This window comes from Hyla sarda, chromosome 2 (genome assembly GCF_029499605.1).
Source record: "Hyla sarda isolate aHylSar1 chromosome 2, aHylSar1.hap1, whole genome shotgun sequence".
NCBI classification, from domain to species: Eukaryota; Metazoa; Chordata; class Amphibia; order Anura; family Hylidae; genus Hyla; species Hyla sarda.
Window position 1 is genome coordinate 198,754,251 of NC_079190.1, and position 22,162 is coordinate 198,776,412.

Below are 22,162 nucleotides of genomic sequence, written 5' to 3' on the forward strand. Positions count from 1 at the left end.
CAAGGAATCATACTTAATTCCAGAGAATTTAAAGTTTCTCTCTTTGCAGATGACGTGCTCCAGTCACTACGTAATCCTCAGACATCCTTGCCCAATTTACATACTGCACTTGACTAATATAGTCGCCTTTCTGGATATAAAGTAAATTCCCACAAAATGGAGGCTCTACCAATTAACCTACCTGAGAGGACTCTCATGTTATTAAAGCAGTCTTTTCCTGTCTTATGGGAGGACAAAGCTCTGACCTACTTGGGGATCCATCTAACACCCAGCTTCACCTCTTACGTGATATTAAAGCTCTTTTGACTAAGTGTTGACCCCATAAAAGTCTCGAACAAGCTGCTAGGTCCTGTGAAACTAATCCTCAGCTTCTTATTCTTTAAAATCTACTAAAACCCTCTTAACCCCTCTCCTCTTCAATCCCCAATAGCTGTGACTCTTCACCCCATGAATTCGAGCCAAACTGTTTCAAATGGCTGACTTAGTAGACCCTCGTAAACGGACCCTCTTTCCTTTCCACACTTTATGAGGCAAACATGACCTCCTCAGGGATGCTTACTCATTCTACCAAGACATCACAAGACATTTAGACACCCCTTCAGACGAAACATCCTTCTCTTTCGAGCAGAGGATCCACCACTACTAAAAGTCTAATTTCTAGGATTTATGATATTTTATCGTCATATGGAGGGGTCTCTGATCATCGACATGCGTACATGAATAAATGGGAGGCATATTTGGGGGAAGTACTATCTTTATCTCAATGGCAAGCGATCTGGACATTAGCGGCCAAGTCCTCTTTATGCATATCGAATAAGGAGAATCAATATAAAATTCTTATGTTCAGGTATCACACCCCTGACAAGTTACACTGACTTTTTCCTTAGTCATCTCCCCAATGTTGGAGATGCCAAGCTGCAACTGGTTCTCTCCAACATGTTTTTTTGGGAATGCCCCTTTTTGAGAGATTTTTGGCTCGAGGTCCAGTCCTTAATTAGACAGGTTATAGGTATCTATGTTCCTCTCCACCTGATTACATATCTTCTGAATCTTCCTCCTTCTGGCTTGTCCATTAGTTTGGCCAGACTTCTCCTCTACATCCTTATGGCCTCTAAATGTCTTATTTCTAGTTGGTGGAGGCGCCTTGAAGCTCCTTCTTTCCAGGCTCTCCTGGAGAAAAGTAGAGGGGTTCGTAGGATGGAACTCTCTGAAAATAATTAACATATATTCCAGAAGATATGTAGACCATGGGATAAATATGATGATGCCATAGGTAATGTGTAATCCCGTGACAAGATGTGAGAATTTCTGATCATGCCAGAATCTCTTCCCACTTTTCTATCTTCTTTTTCTTTTTTTACTTCTACACTGTGGTTTTTGGTGGTACTCCACCTACTTTCCCTTCTTCCAATTTGATTTATATTGGAAAACACTGTTTTTGATATTATGCATAATGTGAATTACTTCTAGATAATATTCTCAAGTAACCCGAAGACCATGTTTATTAGTGATATACTTCTCTATTTAACTTTATCTACATAGTTTATTGTGTTTAACCATAACCATTTGAGTGTTACTTTTACATAGCTGATTCATTACTCTGAGGGGATCCTGTCCCCTCTGACAATTTTATACCTAGGTGCTTCCCTATTTCCATTACCTTTCCCATTTTCTTACTATTTCTCCCTCTACTGGTTCTTATTTGATTCCTTCCCTTTTTTCCCTCCCACTTTATTTTATATTCTATATTTTTCTATTTCCATTCATTTTATGTATGTATTTATATGGTACTTGTTCCTGTGTCATAATTTAAAGATTTTTAAGTAGAAGTAACACATAGGAATAGTATTTTCATTGTAACTTGTTTTCATGTATGTAAATGTTGACTGAATTTTTATAAAAATATATGTGGATTCTGATCATCTAGTCTGCTGATTATGTACATGTGCATGTATCAGCAGGGTGAGCTATGGGTGAAGTGGTCAATGTGACTTAATCACATGATTGCTATTGCGCATTTTTGCTTGCACTGATTACACGCAGACCTACACAAACAGATAAGCAAGAAGACACAACTGCTATCTGCCGTTAATTGTTATGATAGGAACCAATTGCTTTAGTGAAAGCAAAGTGGTCAAAGCCCCCGTGTTCACACATTCAGGTTTTTAATTGAAGGTTTTGAATACAAAGCCAGGAATGGTTTTGAGAAGTCTCCGTATTTGCTTTATATGTGTCCTCTTTATATAATCTATTTCTGGCTTTGTGTTCAATAATTGCAATTAAAGCTTGAATGTGTGAACACACCCTTATGTTCTGTAAAAAAGTAGTATGCACTGGGGCTTATATCTATTACAGTTTTCATGCAATAACAAAGAACCCAATGAAAATAACAGGTCTTTAATTCTTCCTGCTTTAACTTGTCTAGTCTTTGTAGCCATTTTATTATGCAGGAGGCTAAGTAGGTAACAACCAAGCAGGAAAAATAAGCTGCATTACTGTGGCCTTATTCAAATTTTAAAGGGATACTCCACCCCTAGACATCTTTTCCCCTATCCTTTGGAAAGGGAATAAGATGTCTGATCGCGGGGGCCCGGCTGCTGTTCAGAATGCTGGCTTCGGCGGCCATGGTCGTGAAATCACACCATTCATGTATATTGGATAGGGGATAAGCTGTCTAGGGGTGGAGTACCTCTTTAAGGACTTTTTTATCTCTAATGACAAGAGTGAGGCTGAACTGCAAGACCTGACAAAGCCTACAGAAGAGAGGTTTAAAAAAGGTAGCCCGTTTGATTTTTATCTTAAAAAGATCTGCTATAAGGGTAAAGGTCCTTCTATTCACACTGATGTGGTGCTCTGCGGCATCCATTGCTGCCATGGTGTCATGTCTGTGGGGAGGCGCGGCCCTTGGAGTGGTTTGAGTGGTATTGGGGCCGCTCTGCCAGTGGGTCGTTCCCCTTGTGTGTACTGGTGTTGCGGCGATGGTGGGCACCTCTCAGTGCTCAGTGCTACGCCATTTTACACTAAGGACATTAGGGACCCACTCTAAATAGGTGGCCTTGATGTGGCGAGTGGGCTTGTACCATTTGATCAAAATGTATACTAACAACCTGTTAGTTTTTGAATTTATGCTAAGAAGCAGGTAGATCAAAGATGTGCAACCATGTCTGTTTTCTCTACCTGAATTCACCTTGTGTTTTCTATCCCCTCCTTTTTTTAATTGATTTCACTTGGTCTGCCCTCTGCCTCCCACCTCAGCCCAACCCTATATAAAGTAGCAGGTAGCTACACAGCGTTAGAAACTGCAAATTGCAGAGGATGAAAACTTGGACCCTCTTGGCGTTCACCCGATGAAAGAATTAGCCGTGGAGGACAGTGGATAAAATATTCAACATTACTTTAATCAGCGCTAAAGACTACGCGTTTCAAGGGGTGGGACCCCCTCTTCGTCAGGTCATCTGATAGGATAGATGTCATACACGTCATATATATATACGGGAAAAAAGCCTGCGAAACAATATATTAATAAATTCAAATATACAAATAGAATATGTAAAATCGCAGAATAACAATAATCATGATATACACCCTTTGTAAATGAAAGGTGTTTTCAAGTACAGATAAAATATCATTATAAGAAAAATAATAAAAAAAATAAAAAATAAAACATGTAGACCCATTCCTCTTGGAGTCTCTTGATCTAACATAGTTAGCTAATAAATATTTGATGGCTAAAGAGCAAACACACAGGGCTGCTTACCAAAGACGGCACAGCACACATCTTGGCCAAGACAGGGATAGGAGACGACCCGCAGCCAAAAAAAACGGCCCAGCCGCAGCAAGAGGGCCATCGCCAAACCGAGGAAAAAACAAACACCGGCTGCTCCAGCCGACAAACACATCCACGGTAGGCGACATAAATATTGTGTCAAGTCGGTCGCTCTCGTCCAGCGAGCTTATATCAACATACATATATGTAAAAAACCAATGATTTTATTAAAAAGGTAGTACAACAATTCCCACAAAATATCCAGTTCAGACATAAAAACTAAATAATGATGATTATTACGTATAACTTGTACGTCCAACATATTGTCTGCCGCATTTGCAGGTTATTAAATAGATGGTAAAGGAAGTTTGACAGTCCATATGGGTTTTTATGGGATATTTCTCTCCAGTATGGGTACTTGAAAAGCTGGTACTCCCATGGTTGATCGACCGGCAGCACAGGCATCTAGATTTGCCGCATTTGAACACTCCTTTCTTGGCTAAAGAGCCGGAAATATCCCATAAAAACCCATGTGGACTGTCAAACTTCCTTTACCATCTATTTAATAACCTGCAAATGCGACAGACAATATGTTGGACGTACAAGCCAACAACTACATCTACGTTTGAATCAACATCGCAACAATATTAAAAAAGGTTTTTTACAACATGGTCTCTCACGTCACATTGCACTAACACACAAATTAGAAGAATCTAATTTAATTACAATTATGGCGATTGAACATATTCCTATATCAGTACCGAATCGATTTGAGGTTCTATGCCGTAAGGAAATGTATTGGATCTATACATTACATTCCCTGCAACCGTTCGGCTTGAATGAGATTACTGAACTTGTTTGTTAAAACTACTATTCACCCCATTGAGCGCCTAGAATCTAATAATCCTCATTATTTTGTTTTTATGTCTGAACTGGATATTTTGTGGGAATTGTTGTACTACCTTTTTAATAACATCATTGGTTTTTTACATATATGTATGTTGATATAAGCTCGCTGGACGAGAGCGACCGACTTGACACAATATTTATGTCGCCTACCGTGGATGTGTGTGTCGGCTGGAGCAGCCGGTGTTTGTTTTTTCCTCGGTTTGGCGATGGCCCTCTTGCTGCGGCTGGGCCATTTTTTTGGCTGCGGGTCGTCTCCCATCCCTGTCTTGGCCACGATGTGTGCTGTGCCGTCTTTGGTAAGCAGCCCTGTGTGTTTGCTCTTTAGCCATCGAATATTTATTAGCTAACTATGTTAGATCAAGAGACTCCAAGAGGAATGGGTCTACATGTTTTATTTTTTATTTTTTTTATTATTTTTCTTATAATGATATTTTATCTGTACTTGAAAACACCTTTCATTTACAAAGGGTGTATATCATGATTATTGTTATTCTGCGATTTTACATATGCTATTTGTATATTTGAATTTATTAATATATTGTTTTGCGGGCTTTTTCCCCGTATATATATATGACATGTTTGACATCTATCCTATCAGATGACCTGACGAAGAGGGGGTCCCACCCCTTGAAACGCGTAGTCTTTAGCGCTGATTAAAGTAATGTTGAATATTTTATCCACTGTCCTCCACGGCTAATTCTTTCATCGGGTGAGCGCCAAGAGGGTCCAAGTTTTCATCCTCTGCAATTTGCAGTTTCTAATGCTGATTTCCCCGACCGCTACTGTGGAACACAGAGACGGGTAGGATCCAGGCTGCTTCCCGACTTCTCACCCTATCATTGGGTTACAAGCATCAATAGGTGTTGTGCTCTAAGCATAACACCCTCAGGTGAGCGGTTATCCTTACTGCTGCTTCCATCTATCTCTGTACCATCGGAGTCACGGCACATGTCTTTTGCGCTTTTTGTCTGTTTTATTTTTCATATTGTACAGGTAGCTACATAGGGTCCTTTCATTTCTGGCAGCCTCCCAGTCTGACTGGGAGCACATGGTAAGTGAGCTTTTACACCTTGTTCACACTGGTGTGGTGCTGTGCGGCGTCCATTGCTGCTGTGGTGCAGTGTCTGTGGGGAGGTGGCGGCCCTAGTACTGGTTTTAGTGGCATTGGGGCCGCTCTGCCAGTGGGTCATTCCCCCTGTGGGCACTGGTGTTGCGGTGGTGGTGGTCGCCACCCAGTGCTACGCCATTTTATGCTAGGGACGTTAGGGACCCACTCTAAATAGGTGGCCTTGACGTGGCGAGTGGGCTGGTACCTTGTGATCAAAATGTATACTAACAACCTGTTAGTTTTTGAATTTATGCTGAGAAGCAAGTAGATCAAAATACAATATGTAGATGTGGGACCATGTCTGTTTCTTCTACCTGAATTCATAAAGAACCTTCTATGTTTATGAAAATGAATAGCTTATCATACCAGGAAAAAGAAGCAAGACATTAAATTTAAGACATTTGTATTTTGTGTGTTTACTCTAAAAGACAAACAGTATACTGTTATATATGCCTAGAGTAAACAAAATAATAATTCAGTGAGTTTATAAGCTTCAGGGTAGAATCCTAAACATAGTTCAGTAAATTCATTGTGAAACTGATAATGAGATCAGAAAAGACAGTGACAGGTTAATCTCTCAGGCCTATAGCTCACCCCTTCACAGACACAAAGCAATAGAATTGTTTCCAAGGAATAGCTGATCAACATTACGTGTTGATTCCAAATGTGCCACATACATATAGATAATTGATTTACAGAATACCGTCATCTTACACGCTGAAACTGATACATATGTGGAAAGATTACTCCAAAGAAATGACTGTACAAGACCTGCCATTCTTCCTGATAATTCCTATATTCCTCTTTATAATTTCCCCGTGGTGTCCCCGCCGCTTCGGACGTCTCTGCTTCCCTGGGATCCTCACTCTCCGCTCTCCGTCGCCATCATCACGTCACTAGGCAGGTACGCCGCTCCTATTGGATGACAGAACAGCGTGCGCGCGACATGATGACGACCATGGAGAGCGCCGGCGATGGAGAGGATCGTGAAGATGACACTCAGGAACCCCGAGGACAGGTAGGAGACCATCACCGGAGCACACGGGGCACTGTAAACGGCTATCTGGCGGAAGCTGAAGCAGTCAGTGCTGCCGGATAGCCGTTTATGCGATGGCCCCGACATACAAAAGCATTGTATGTTGATGCTGCCTTCAACATGCGATGGCCTCTGAGAGGCCATCGCATGTTGAAATTATCGTATGTCGGGGCTATCGTAGGTCAGGGGGTCACTGTATTGCTTTTTTGATCACCTCTCCCCACTAAAAAAATGAGTTAACAAATAAACTATTTATGCCCCAAAATGGTGCCTATACAAATTTAAACTCGACCAACATGAAACATGCTATTATGCACTTTTGTTGAAGGAAAGAAAAAAGGTTATAGCTCTCGGAATCAATATATATAGACAGGCCAGTACATCAGGAGACATGGAGGAGGCCGTAGGAGGGCAACAACCCAGCAGCAGGACCGCTACCTTTGCCTTTGTACAAGGAGGAGCACTACCAGAGCCCTGCAAAATGACCTCCAGCAGGCCACAAATGTGCATGTGTCCACTCAAATGGTCAGAAACAGACTCCATGAGGGTGGTATGAGGGCCCGACTTCCACAGGTGGGGGTTGTGCTTACAGCCCAACACTGTGCAGTACATTTGGCATATGCTAGAGAACACCAAGATTGGCAAATTCGCCACTGGAGCCCTGTGCTCTTCACAAATGAAAGCAGGTTCACACTGAGCACACGTGACAGAGTCTGGAAATGCCATGGAGAACATTTTGCTGTCTGCAACATCCTCCAGCATGACCAGTTTGGCGGTGGGTCAGTAATGGTATGGGGTGTTATATCTTTGGGGGGCCACACAGGCCTCCATGTGCTTGCCAGAGGTAGCCTGACTGCCATTAGGTACCGAGATGAGATCCTCAGACCTCTTGTGAGACCATATGCTGGTGCGGTTGGCCCTGGGTTGCTCCAAATGCAAGACAATGCTAGACCTCATGTGGCTGGAGTGTGTCAGCAGTTCGTGCAAGAGGAAGGCATTGATGCTATGGACTGGCCCGCCCGTTCCCCAGACCTGAATCCGATTGAGCACATCTGGGACATCATGTCTCGCTCCATCTACCAATGCCACGTTGCACCACAGACTGTCCAGGAGTTGGTGGATGCTTTAGTCCAGGTCTGGAAGGACATCCCTCAGGAGACCATCCGCCACCTCATCAGGAGCATGCCCAGGCATTGTAGGGAGGTCATACGGGCACGTGGAGGCCACACACACTACTGGGCCTCATTTTTACTTGTTTTAAGGACATTACATCAAAGTTGGATCAGCCTGTAGTGTGGTTTTCCACTTTGATTTTGAGTGTGACTCCATATCCAGACCTCCATGGGTTGATAAATTTGATTTCCATTGATAATTTTTGTGTGATTTTGTTGTCAGCACATTCAACTATGTAAAGACGAAAGTATTTCATACGATTAGTTCATTCATTCAGATCTAGGATGTGTTATCGTAGTGTTCCCTTTATTTTTTTGAGCAGTATATATATATATATATATATATATATATATATATATATATATATACACAATATATATATATATATATATATATGTGCAACTCATAGTATTAATATGAGAACTTATGCTCATATGAATGCTTTGATTAATTATTTTTGTAATTATTGCAATATGTTATAAAATATACATAGCACTTAACAATATATGAGTGGGAGCACAAAACTTTAATGATGATTTCTGTCAACAACAGGATGTATATTAAGAAGAAACTCACCGCAAAATTCTGAATGGAACCCATCAGGACTGAGGGATATTATATAATAGTATATGGGGTCATACACGTACTTAGCTTCTTGTAGAAATTGTAATGTTGTTTTCTTTTCGTTGATTTGATCTCTTAATCAGGCTTTTGTAGAAATTGCGTGGCAGATCTTTCCACGTATGGAGTAACATATTTCCTGCCCCAGAATTTCATAATTATGCAAATTTGCTATTTGAAACCCTAGGAAAGCTGGCTGACAATCCTCTATGAGGTGTAATGGTAACTATTAGGGTTGTCTCATAGCTTTCCAGATATAGCTAAGAAATAACCCAATAGTATAATAAAAGACTTTAAGGGGTACTCTGGTGAAAACCATCTTTTTTTTTTTCTTTTAAATCAACCGGTGCCAGAACATTAAACAGATTTGTAAATGAGTAGTTTGCTGCTGCAACCTTCTTTTTTTGTATACTCTGTATTTGCCACAGCAGCGTGCACCCGTGTTTTAGGTAGTTGTGCTGGCTATTTTTATTTTCTTTTTGTTAGATTTGTAAATTACTTCTATTTAAAAATCTTAATCCTTCCAGTACTTATCAGCTGCTGTATGCTTTTCTTTTTAAATTTCTTTTCTGTCTGACCACAGTGCTCTCTGCTGCCACCTCTGTCCCTGTCAGGAACTGTCCACAGCAGGAGAGGTTTGCTATGGGGATTTGCTCCTACACTTGACAGTTCCTGAGACAGACAGATGTGTCAGCAGAGAGCACTGTGGTCAGACAGAAAAGAACTTTAAAAAGAAAATAACTTCCTCTGTAGTATACAGCAGCTGATAAGTACTGGAAGGATTAAGATTTTTAAATAGAAGTCATTTACAAATCTGGCACTAGTTGATTTTAAAGACTTTTTTTCACTGGAGTACCCCTTTAAAACACAGGCTAAACACACTAATGGATTTGTTGGTACAAATCAAATGGCACCTTAGGCTACATTCACACGAGAGAATGTCTGCACAGAAAATCTCCTTGCGGACATTCCCCAGACAGTGGAAGCGCCGGCATGTTCTGGGGAAGGACCGCTCAGAAATGCGCCATCTCATAGACGTCAGTGCATTTTCGTACAGAGTCTGAAAAAGAATAGACATGTCTATTCTTTCTGCAGACACCGGAATTTGAATTTTCGTGCCAGATGTTTCTACAGCATTATAAGTACTTGATTTACACATAAATACTGTAATTAATATACAAATACTAGCTGAGTACCCGGTGTTGCCCGGTTTTTCCTTCCTAATCCTTGTTGGGGAGGAAAATCAACAAAGGACGAAGCTGTTGACTTCATATCCCGTCCTCATATATTGTTGTCATATCCCAACCCCATATCCCGTCCTCATATATCAACCTTATATCCTGTCCTCATATCCCTACCTCATATCCCATCCTCATAACCCGTCATCATATCTCGACCTCATATCCTGACCTCCTATCCTGTCCTCATATCTCGACCTCCTATCCCGTCCTCCTATCCCGTACTCATATCCCGACCTCCTATCTTGACCTCATATCCCGTCCTCCTATCCCATCCTCCTATCTCGACCTCATATCCCAACCTCATATCTCGACCTCCTGTCCCGACCTCCTATCTCGACCTCATGTCCCGTCCTCATATCCAGACCTCATATCTCGACCTCCTGTCCCGACCTCCGATCTTGACCTCATTTCCCGTCCTCCTATCTCGACCTCATATCCCGTTCTCATATCCTAACCTCATATCCAGGCCTCATATCCCGACCTCATATTTCATCCAAATATCCCGTCCTCATATCCAGACCTCATATCCCAACCTCCTTTCCTGACCTCATATCCCGACCCGTAATATGTGTACCAGGTATTACTGAAATATCTCCAGCCTTACGGAAGTTATGTGGGAACATACATTTCCCATTGATTTGCATGAGACTTTAAACAAAAACCCTGACCCTCACAAATGTGGGTAGTTTAGGGTTAAATTAACTATCCTATATTTTAAGTGGACATATAAGTAACATGGGACCAAGTATTATCGAAATATCTCCAGCCGTTTGGAAGTTATGCAGTAACATATATTTCCCATAGACTTGTATGGGACTTTAAACAAAAAACCCGCCCCTGGCAAATGGGGGTGAGAAAGGGTTAAATTACCTATCCTATGTTTGTTGTTGAAATATAAGTAACATGTGTGCCAAGTTTCATGTTAATATGTTTAGCCGTTTGGACGTGACGCTGGAACATACACACATACACACACACACATACACATACACATACACACATTCGCACACACACACACACACACACACACATTGGGGGGTATGTATGAAGGATTTTACCCTGTTTTTTTTTTACTGTGATTTGTCTCAAATTTCCTTTTATGTCACTTTTTGCAACAAACAATTGCGCCAAATGGTTTAGAACAAAATCACTGATTTCCCTTTGTTAGTCGTGATTTCAGTTACAATCATTCTTTGGTCTGGAATTCATTAATTGCGAATTTTCGATTTGGCGCAAGTTTAGGTGCAAATACCTTCATTTAGGCACAAATCTACACCATGAATAAAGTGACAGAGAAAATAGCTACAACAATAGAATGTCCCAAAGTCAGATTTACTGCCTGGAATTCTGGGGTCTGCGCCTTTTGTAGGGCTACATTTGTGCCAAAATTACAAACTTCCGTACGACAATTGATAATTTTGGCGCAAATATGCTCCATTTGACGCAAAAAAACATACATAAAATCACACATTGCTACACCATTATTGATACATGTCCCCCATTGAGTTTTATATATATAGATATACTGCTTATTGCATCTTTATGTATATTTTGCCTTAGCGGATGTTTTACCGGCAAAGCAGCCTTTAGGCACCTGCGTAGTTTGCCTACAGACAAATCCAGTACTGACTATGGGGTCAAATACCTGCAATAGAGTTATGATATTGCTTCGGTATTATGATCCCAACACTGTAGTTCAACTGAAGCAAACATTTATCACCATAGTTTAGTTTAGGTGACCCATGGAAGGCCTGGTTGTTACCGTTGGGACACCAATCCCCAAAGGCACCTACATTACAGTTGTCTTAATGTGGCCTTAGGCTATAATGCTCTTTGAAGTTTAAAACAGCTGTTCTTTATAATACAACAAAATTCTTTATGTTTCGATATTACATCCAGATAACTTCAGAATTATTCCTACACAATATACCCCAGCGTTTTTCAACCAGGGTGCCTCCAGCTGTTTCAAAACTACAACTCCCAGCATGCTGAGAGTTGTAGTTTTGCAACAGCTGGAGGCGCGCTGGTTTGGAATAGGAATAAGAAAATAGTGTAATAGGAAAATCTCATGTAGATTCATTCCGAAATTTGGTCATTACACAAAAATTAAAGAACGAATTGATATTCCCAATGAACGACGTTTGTGTATAAAGTTCTATAAAGTCAATTCAATGTGTTACAAATTAAGTTATACCACAAAAGGAAAGGGTGGAACCCAGAACAGGAGAGTCTCAATACATTGACTGTTTATATTTGTATGACTGGCTTAAATTCGATGTTTACAATTCACAATGTAAGCAGCGGGACTGGAGACTGAAGATTTTTTTTTATTTCAAATAAACAGTTTCTAGAAAACATTGAATTGTTTTAAACAAGTTATATTCTCATTCCTCTTTATGTGAAATGCCAGTGAATATGGGCAGACAGTAAGTCAGAAAAGGAAAAACAAGACGTTTTCTGAGTCATCCAGCTTTACACATCTTCGTGATGCTTCATCTACGGAGAGGCATCCAGTTGTGTACATGGCTAACTGGAGCTCACTGTCTTGCACAGTCCTTTGGTAAATAAACGTTTGAAGTGTAGGTGCATATCATGTATACATTGCATGTGTAGCATGAAGCGCAGGACGATAACACATTTTAGGTGTGCACATATACAGCTAAATGCAAAACACATTGTAAACCGGCCAAAGCTCCTGAAATTCAATTACCCGGTAATAAGAATTCAAAAATGTAGTATATACATAAAAATGCATGCCAAGGAGCAAAATGGTTGGCCAAGAATACATGACCTAAATGACTTCTGTCAACTATCCAAGTATCCTTATGTCAGGCGACCCCTAGTGCTTAGTATATGATTTGTGAAATGTTTAAATAAATATTAAATGGGCACTCTCATTAAAACTAATTTTTGCTATTGCACTCCTTATGGTAAATAAAAAAAATCTTTCTAATGTACTTGTTTTCTATGTTTTGTTTGTGTTTAAAAAGACTGCCACTAGGTGTCTATCTACTTGTACAGAGCATATTTCCCCATATTTCTTGCACAGACTTTGGACTCCTGCTGGCCTGGCAGAAGTCCAAAATCAGGAAATGCAGTCTGGAGTTCTGAGGGGTGTGTGTGTGCAGCCTTATCCAATCATAGCTTACACAACACTGAACTGCTCCAGGCTGTGTGCAGCAGAATGAGGGAGGAAGTTCTCCCCTGTACGGCTTCAGATGAAGTCACAGCCTGCTTGGTAACGCTCCTTCACAGTCTGTGAATCTGACTGAGATGGAGCAGAAAATACAGAACAATATCAAGGTAGGAAACTAAAAAATAATAAATATAAAGGCAGGGGGTGGTTTATCGTGATGGGGGCAGTGAACTGGGAGGATTCTAAAATTTAACAAGATCACGACCAGTACTCTTTAAGCCTATATTTAGCTAAGACTCCTCCACAAAGGCAGATGTCAAGAAAGGAAGGATCTGGTAAGTTGGATTTCAAATTCAGCAAGAAAGTTAAAAAAACAATAAAATATTTCTTACTGAACACAATGGGAGATTCATTAAACTCTATGCAGAGTAAACGTTGACCAGTTGCCCATAGCAACCAATTAGATTGTTTCTTTCATTTTTAAAAGGCCCTTTGAAAAATAAAAGAAGCAATTTGATTGGTTGCTATGGGCAACTGGGCAACTTTTCATCTACACAGGTACTGATAAATCTCCCCCTAAGGGCACACTTGAGTATATTCCTCACTGAATTTTATTCACACTGAGGAAATTACAAGAAAAATGTGCACTGGTTTCTGTATAGAGAAGAAGAGGTTTTAAGCTCTTCCTCATCATTTTCATCATAATATTCTTGGTGTGAATAGATTATGAATCCACAGAGGAAATTCAACGAGGAATTTACTCAAGGAATTTTCAAGTATGCAATGGCCTTGTGGTATCCCCAATATTTACAGGCTGAGCATCTGAATTCGAGTCAGAAGGCAGTGTCATTGACCATTCTGTTAAAAGCCAGATTCACACTATGGAATCTCCAACCAGAAGCATTTGATATTACAGGAGGAGATTTTAGGTGGTCCACATAGATGGCGGTCCGCAATGTGCACTGTGCAGCAGAATCCCATGGACAGCAATAGGACTCTGCTGCACTATAATTTCTTAGTGGAATTATAGAGATTTTCTGCTTACTTGACTTCTACTTAAAGCATACCTGTCATATCCCACAAAAAAAAGAGTTGTATGTTACTCAGTACCTAATCCTGATCATGTACATAGATTTTTTTTATGTTTCCAGCTCCTATATTTCTCACAAATAACTTCTATCCGTTGCTCACTTGGTTTGTCATTCTGTGTTCTGAAGGGGGCGTGTTCTCAACCTGAATGACTTATCTTGCTCCCATTGTGCTGGGTCTCTTAATCCTATCACTGCAGGGTGAGCATGGAGGAGTGCTAGTCCACCCTTACTTACTGCCCTGTGTCCCTGCCTGTGCTTCAGCTTAGTAAAAGATGATGCTGCAGCCAGACTTTCTTGAGTTCTGGATGGTATGGGGTAATTTTTTTACTGATCTCTATAAAAAGGAAATCACATTTTCTTATGAAGCTTATTAGAAAGGTTAATATTTTGCCAAGATTTACTGCATATAAAATATATTTTTTAACCTGACAGTGCCCATTTAACAATGGATGCACATCTTCTGTAGTCTCTGTTTAGGTTTGCATAATTTTAAAGAATCACAATCATGAATTTGACAAATTCATTTTTTAACAGAACCTACCAGATTCAATTCACTTTTAGCATAAGGTTTCTATTTTATTTAAGGCTGCATTCACACCACGTTTTGTACATACGGGTGCCAGGTCCGGCAGGGGGAGGGTCAAACCGGGCGCTCCCGTACCCCAGCCGAATCAGCCCGTGACTCCATTTACTTTAATGAGCTGACCGGAGTCAAACGGTGACTCCGGTCAGCTCAGTTTTGACCCGTATGCGGTTTTTGACTGGACCTAAAACCATAGTATACTACGGTTTTAGGTCCAGTCACAAAACCGCTTACGGGTTAAAATGGAGCCAACCGGAGTCACCGTTTGACTCCGGTCGGCTCATTAAAGTAAATGGAGTTCAGCGCTGGGCTGGCTGGGGTATGGGAGCGCCCGGTTTGCCCCCGCCGGATTCGGCACCCATATGTACAAAACGTGGTGTGAATGTAGCCTAACACAGAACAACACAGCAGACTGTCCTTCAGGAGCAATGGATTATGAGGCTGAATATTCCCCATTTTTAATTTACTGTGTGAACAAACTTATAGGGTAAAATATATGCAAAACCTGCTCTCTGCCTGTCAATAAGCATGGGCATCACTGGTAGCATCCCCAGTGTTAAGACATCCTGCAACTATAAAACAAAATTAGAAGAATTTATGGCATCCAGTTTCTGTTGTGCAAAAATGTACAAACTTTTATTGGTTTTACATCATTTAGATCACTTTTAAAGGGGTATTCCATGAATTTTTTTTTTTTAATGTCAACTAGCTCCAGAAAAATAAACAGATTTGAAAATTACTTCTATTAAAAAAATCTTAATCCTATCAGTACTTATCAGCTGCTGAAGTTGAGTTGTTCTTTTCTGTCTGACAACATTGCTCTCTGCCGACAGCTCTGTATGTTTCAGGAACTGTCCAGAGCAGGAGAGGTTTGCTATGGGGATTTGCTGCTACTCCGGACAGTTCCTGAGATATAAAAAGGTGCTAGCACAGAGCACTGTGGTGAGACAGAAAATAACAACTTAACTTCAGCAGCAGATAAGTACTGGAATGATTAAGATTTTTTTTAATAGAAGTCATTTACAAATCTGTTTAACTTTCTCGAGCCAGTTGATATGAAACAAAAAAGTTTTTTTCTCATGGAATACCCGTGTGTGTATGGGGAGGGGTTGCCTAGCAGGAGAGGCTATAGTCTGGCCTATCTGGCAGATTTTCCATAATTTTCACCAGAAATTGGTTTTATTTATAAGTTATATGCCAGCTCATGGCTGCTGTCCACTTCAGTTTGAATGTGTATGGACATAGATGTGCCAAAAATACTAAACGTGTGTGTCTCTTAATGCATTTGGAACATCTCACTCTAGCATTGTTAAGCAAGATAAATGAAGCAAGAGTCTTCAACGTTAAACTAACATACCATATATTATTCTATCTTCATTACACTTTGCCAGCCATAATGCCACAATAAATATAACTCTGTCAACAACAGTGCAAGGGTCGGTTTATCATAGATGCCACCCATGCAGCTGCTGTGAAGTCCCCGGAGGATGACCCGATCTCTGTTCCATATGTGAGGTGTCATCCTTGTCAGCACAAACACAGCAACTTGGTCATGTCTGTGTCTTCTGCATAGTATGAGGAGGCGGATGTAAACATTGCCTATCCTAGGAGGGCTCTGGTGGGGAATTCTGCCACAGGACTTACGCTTCCCTGCCTATAACCGGCTATGCATAATGTTTCCAAATCACATATAAGTCATATAGGCAGCCAAGTGAAATAAAGTAGTAATAAAAGAAGTAATATTTAAGCTTTACATTTTTCCCCCACTATGTAACTGTGAATTTACCCACTTATCACCTCCTAGATGTCATCTAAGAAAGAAATTAAAGAGGCATAATAGAAATTAGGAAGTAGACCCTTTCTGACTTCAACATATTAAGGATTGAAATAAAAATATGTATTGTATTCTCCAGCAAATCCTAGAAGTGTGTGGGTCACAATTTAGGTTTCTTTTCACAAAAAAAAAAAAGGAAATGCTTTTAAGGAAAGAAGGGGATTTTCCCAAACCTCTCCTCAAGTAAGCAATGTTGTAAATCATTTTTATCATTGTGGGGAAGATGCCTCTTTTGCCATCGGGTAGGAACAGGCTCATGTAAGTAACCTGCCCATATGTCCTTATTACCCCAATGATGAATATATACGGGATAGGTAATTGAAGGGTTAAAGAGCCAGGACTGGGCCTCACACAATCTGTGTGTACTGACACAAGTAAATATCTATTTTATACAGTACCTTAATAATATATTCAGTATGGACACTAAAAATGTTGCATTAAATATAGTAAGGGGAAATTAACAAGTAAAGTACAGTATATTACTCTTTCTGACACTAACGGATTTGATGCTTTTCAACATCCCTTATATATAATGATAACAGATTTCCTGCATTGTATATAGATGTTAAAGAATTACCTCAATGTTTCTGCTTTTTCCCTGTATAAAAGTGTATGGTTGGCTTAACATTAGGCCTAAAATGAATACAATCAACAATAGTGTTAAAATTCTAAACTAACCGACACCAGTACAGACATTGGAGGTCAAAATATGATAACAATAATGATACGCATTATAATTTTTACAACATGAGTAATAAATGTTTATTGTGATTATAAAAAAAAGCAAAAAGGTATATAAATGAATGATAGAATAAAGATATGTAAATATATATATATATATATTTATAAACAAACATACATATAAATAATTATGATACATATACAGAGTAAATAAGTAAATATTGTCATGCATGAAATTTCTGCATTAAAAAAGTTGCTACCCTTAGGCAGAAATATGTCCAGGATTAACAGGACATAGCATAAATGAATGGCAGAAGCATGAAATATTTGTAGAAGGCAGTCAGAGAAGATGAGAGAAATCTTCTAATATTGTGTTGGTTACACTGAATTTACGGTAATGTGTGAAACACATAGACATATAAAGTGCATTAAAAATAAAATGTGAGAAGTAATCAATGTACAAGCTAGTGCTCATACCTGCAGCATATTGGAAACCACATTTATTTGGACGTCTTGAGAAAGACCATATTAGCATGCAGTAAACACTTATTCCTTGAAATCTCCACACTGTCTCCTGCTCAGTAACATCTCCTAGCATCTTGCATCATCTACTGAACACAGGCCAGATTATACATATTGAGGGCATTGTCTGAGGCTCCTTGGACAACAGTGGGATTTTACTCTACATAATGTTGCCACTGTACCAGATCCACTACCAAGTATAATGGGATACCTCTCATATCATGCAGGCGTTCTCAAATATCTACAGAGTCTAAAGGTGCAAAACATAATCCAGCAGAATGTAAAAAGATTACGAGCTTTCTGTGACTTCCTCCACCAATAAATGCTTTTGTGACACTTCCAGTAAGCTGTTTGATGTACATATATTCTATGGGCCTCTTTGGACAGTTGTGCCTTAAAGTTTCTGGACCCATTGCAAACTGTAATAGAGCCTCCCACCTACCATGTGCCATTTTATAATACCCGTAACTAAACAAACATTGGGCCCCCTCAGGCACCAGGGCCTGAATGTGACCACTACCACCTACATATGTGCTTCCTACTACTTGTCTGTAGTGGGATATACAAGATAAAGGTTACAGATTGTATGGTGTTTTTCATTCCATTACAATAATACAGTTTTACGTTAACTCCAAGTGTGTTAAATATCTTTTGACACAACAATACTAAAATTTTCACCATTTTTATTTTTCAATGCCGTTTAAGGTCACATAAATTGTTTGCAAATATTCTATTGGTGAAATTGTCTTGCAGTGGCTTGTTTGCACATATACTTGTTCTAGTACATTTTCTTACATAAATAAATAGTTGCTCAGATACAATTTGAAAAGGAAACACATATACGCAGTAACAATACCTGTAGGTTACTAAGTGCCAACCAATCAGACTACAGCTTCCACACTGTGGTATGTAAACTGGCATTGCATTGGTTCCCTATAGGGTTCATCATTTTTATTAATCCCATTGAAAAGAAAAATAAATCTTTCTCACATTTTATCGAAACAAAATCAAATATTTTAAAATATAAAAATGCTAAAATTATATATATATATATATATATATATATATATATATGTATATATATATATAAATATATATATATATATAGAAAATTAACTTCCAGAATGCTGTTTGCTGAGTCTCCAATTCTCTCGCCACCATCCTCACGTGAACAGGTTAATTGGATATAGGTACGTGTGTTGGTTCTCTAAACCTAATAGCATTATTGATCATGCAAGAAGCCCATCTGATAAGAATCACAGTCTCAAAAGGAATCCATAGTTATCTTTCAAGCCCAAGTCACGAATACAGACTAAATGACTGCAGAACACCATTTACACAAACATAATTAAGGCATAAAATGACTTAAGCAACTCATTGTCTACCAAACATTTGTATCAGTCTTGAAGTAGGCAGAAGAGTCGTGGAAAAATATACTTAACTGCAATGTTATTAAAAATGAACATTAGACTTACAGTGAAACGGAAACTGATAACTACTGAAAAAGCCTATAGGGATGTGAATCACAGTATTAGGAAAATATTTGATTTCACACCATTAATAAGACCAAAATTAAATAAATCATGATACTTCTTTTTTTTTTTTTTTTTTAACAAATGTTCGCTTCAGAAAGTATAAAATAAGTACTAGTGAAAGTTTGGGGAAAATTGAAAATATACATAGAATCTATGTAGTTTGCTTGGAAATTCAGCCCTACTTCTTGTGTCAACTATTGTTGATATATATATATATATATATATATATATGTATATGTGTATACATATATATATATATATATATTTATATATAGTTTTAGATTAGACATGCGACCCCTTAGAAATGAACGCCTTAGACATGTGCCAAGTCTGCCAAGTTATAAGAATCAATAGTATAAAACAGCCACTGTCTACTACAGTAACTACTGCTGATAGAAATAAATGGGGTGTATCTAATAATAACAATTCTCATATTAATAATAATGACCATACACATACAGAATCATCATTGTAAATAATTTATTAAGACAGTGGGGTGTATAAATCATTACAAGTAACAAGCTAACAATTTATTATACAGGATAATACAGTAAAATATTTATTAAGGGTGCGTTGACACATACAGGATCCTGCGCAGATTTGATGCGCAGGATTTGTAACTGCAGATTAGAAGTTGTGCCCAGTCATTTAGTTTAGATTAGACATGCAACCCCTTAGAAATGAACGCCTTAGACATGTGCCAAGTCTGCCAAATTATAAGAATCAATAGTATAAAACAGCCACTGTCTACTACAGTAACTACTGCTGTTAGAAATAAATGGGGTGTATCTAATAATAACTAATCTAATAAAAACTAATAATAACATAAATAATAAATATTTATATATATATAAATTTATATAAAAAATAATAATTAAAACATTGAAATCTGCAGCAGAAAATCCTGTGCATCAAATCCTGCGTATCAAATCTGCGTACGTGTGAACGTGCCCTAAGGGTGAAGGTGGCGAACACCCTTGTAACAAGGTCAGATGTGTAATCAAACTTTTTCGGATATAAAACTTGCAGGCCTACAAGTCAGGGACAAAAGCTATTCTAATTTTACACACTCTTCTAAGCATGGAAACTAATATGTGTCAAGTTCTCACTGTGAAGAAGATGATACACTGCTATCTCACATAGGAAAGGTGTCCAATTAGTAAGCAGATGACAATTTCCTCTCAACGTTGGCTGGCTCGGAGTGGAAACAGTTAAAAGGGGACCTAGAAGAGCATAAGGAATAATACATGCAGTAAATGAAAAGAATAGGAATACCAATCCCTCCAATAAAAGATACAGACAATCTACACAAGCAGAATTAGATTCTATCTGGTACGACGTTACAGATGCAGCAGTACATTCATAGGAAAAGACTGGAGCTTGGACAATGAAATCACCTTTCCTTCTAAAACCCTTGACACTTGGACTTACCCCAGAGGTGTAGTTGTTCTGGACACACGAACAGCCTGAATTTGTAATAGAACATTTTCCCTACACAATCAGAGACAAATGCACACACTTAAGGCTCTGGGCTGGTAGGGCTGATTGCTGAAGAGAAGTGCACCAGGCAAAGAAATGCAGCTTCCAACTGTGTTCCCAGCATTGTCATGGAAATGAACAAACTACCCCACTCGTTCCCCTGCACCACGATCTTGCCTTATTTGTCATCTCGTATTGTCAGCGCAAATGTTTGCAGCTCCGCTCAGGGATTGCAATCACAAGGTAGTTTAAAATGTTGCTGCTTCTCTCCAGCACCTTTCAGATCTTCCAGTCTACGTGAAGCTCCAACCCACGTCATGTGGATAATGCAGGCAAAGTACATTAAATATTCATAGGGAATAGTTCATTTCTTAAAGGAGAATTACCAAGTCAGATAAGTAACTCAGCCAGGGAAACTTATGTAAAACAAATGGAATACAGTCATTTATACTCACATCTGTGGTGAAAGTCATCTCCTATTGTACAATGCAGCACATCTGACATAGTTATTGCAGGCTTATGAGAAGTTACAGGAACATTATAGTCTTTGTATATTATTATATCATATGAATGCAATATATATATATATATATATATATATATTTATAGGAACAATTGGTAAAAGCAGCACACCTTTTCAATCAAATGCAAGTAGCGGGTGCCCGTGGAAGGTAACCTGGTCCCAGTCGCAGACCACGTATATATATATCCAAGACAAAAAGATTCCAACAGCACTCCAGATATCAAATTAAATGCAGTGTTTATTGAATGCAGTGTTTATTGACTCATGGTCAGCAGTGAAAGCATTCACTGCTGACCATGGGTCAATAAACACTGCATTTAATTTGATATCTGGAGTGCTGTTGGAATCTTTTTGTCTTGGATATTTATATATATATATATATATATATATATTTATTTATATAGTGGCTGTATATTTTTAACCTCTTAAGGATGCAGGGCGTACCTGTACACCCTGCGCCCGGTCCCGGTCTATAACGCAGGGTCACGCAGGTCGGTCCCGGTGGCTAATGAAAGCCGGGACCCTGGGCTAATAGTGTGTTACACCGATCATTGTGCTGCGTGCTAATTACCCTTTAGATGCGGCGTTCAAAGTTGATGGCCGCATCTAAAGTTACAAAAATACACTCCCGGCAGCTCAGTCGGGCTGATCGGGACCATCGCGGTGAAATCACGATGTCCCGATCAGCTAGAATGCGAGCAGAGGGTCCGTTACCTGTCTCGGGCACGTCCGATTGGCGATTGATTGTTCCAAGCCTGAAATCCAGGCTTGAGCAATCGACCACCGATAACACTGATCATTGCCATGTTAATGCATGGCAGTGATCTGTGTAGAAGATCAGTGTGTGCTTTGTTATAGCCCCTAGAGGGGGCTATAACACTGCAAAGAAAAGAGTTAATAAAGATCATTTAACCCCTTCCCTAA

At 39.3% G+C, this 22,162-nt stretch overlaps 1 long non-coding RNA gene across 1 annotated transcript; it reads right to left on the reverse strand.

The window, feature by feature from the left end:
- Positions 1–19,702: 19,702 nt before the first annotated feature.
- LOC130355676 (uncharacterized) lies at positions 19,703–21,009 on the reverse strand. The gene is made up of 2 exons (XR_008888624.1): positions 20,668–21,009; positions 19,703–20,459 (listed from the first exon to the last, which is right to left on the reverse strand). It is a non-coding gene; the product is annotated as an uncharacterized LOC130355676 (long non-coding RNA).
- Between the last annotated feature and the right edge of the window lie 1,153 nt (positions 21,010–22,162).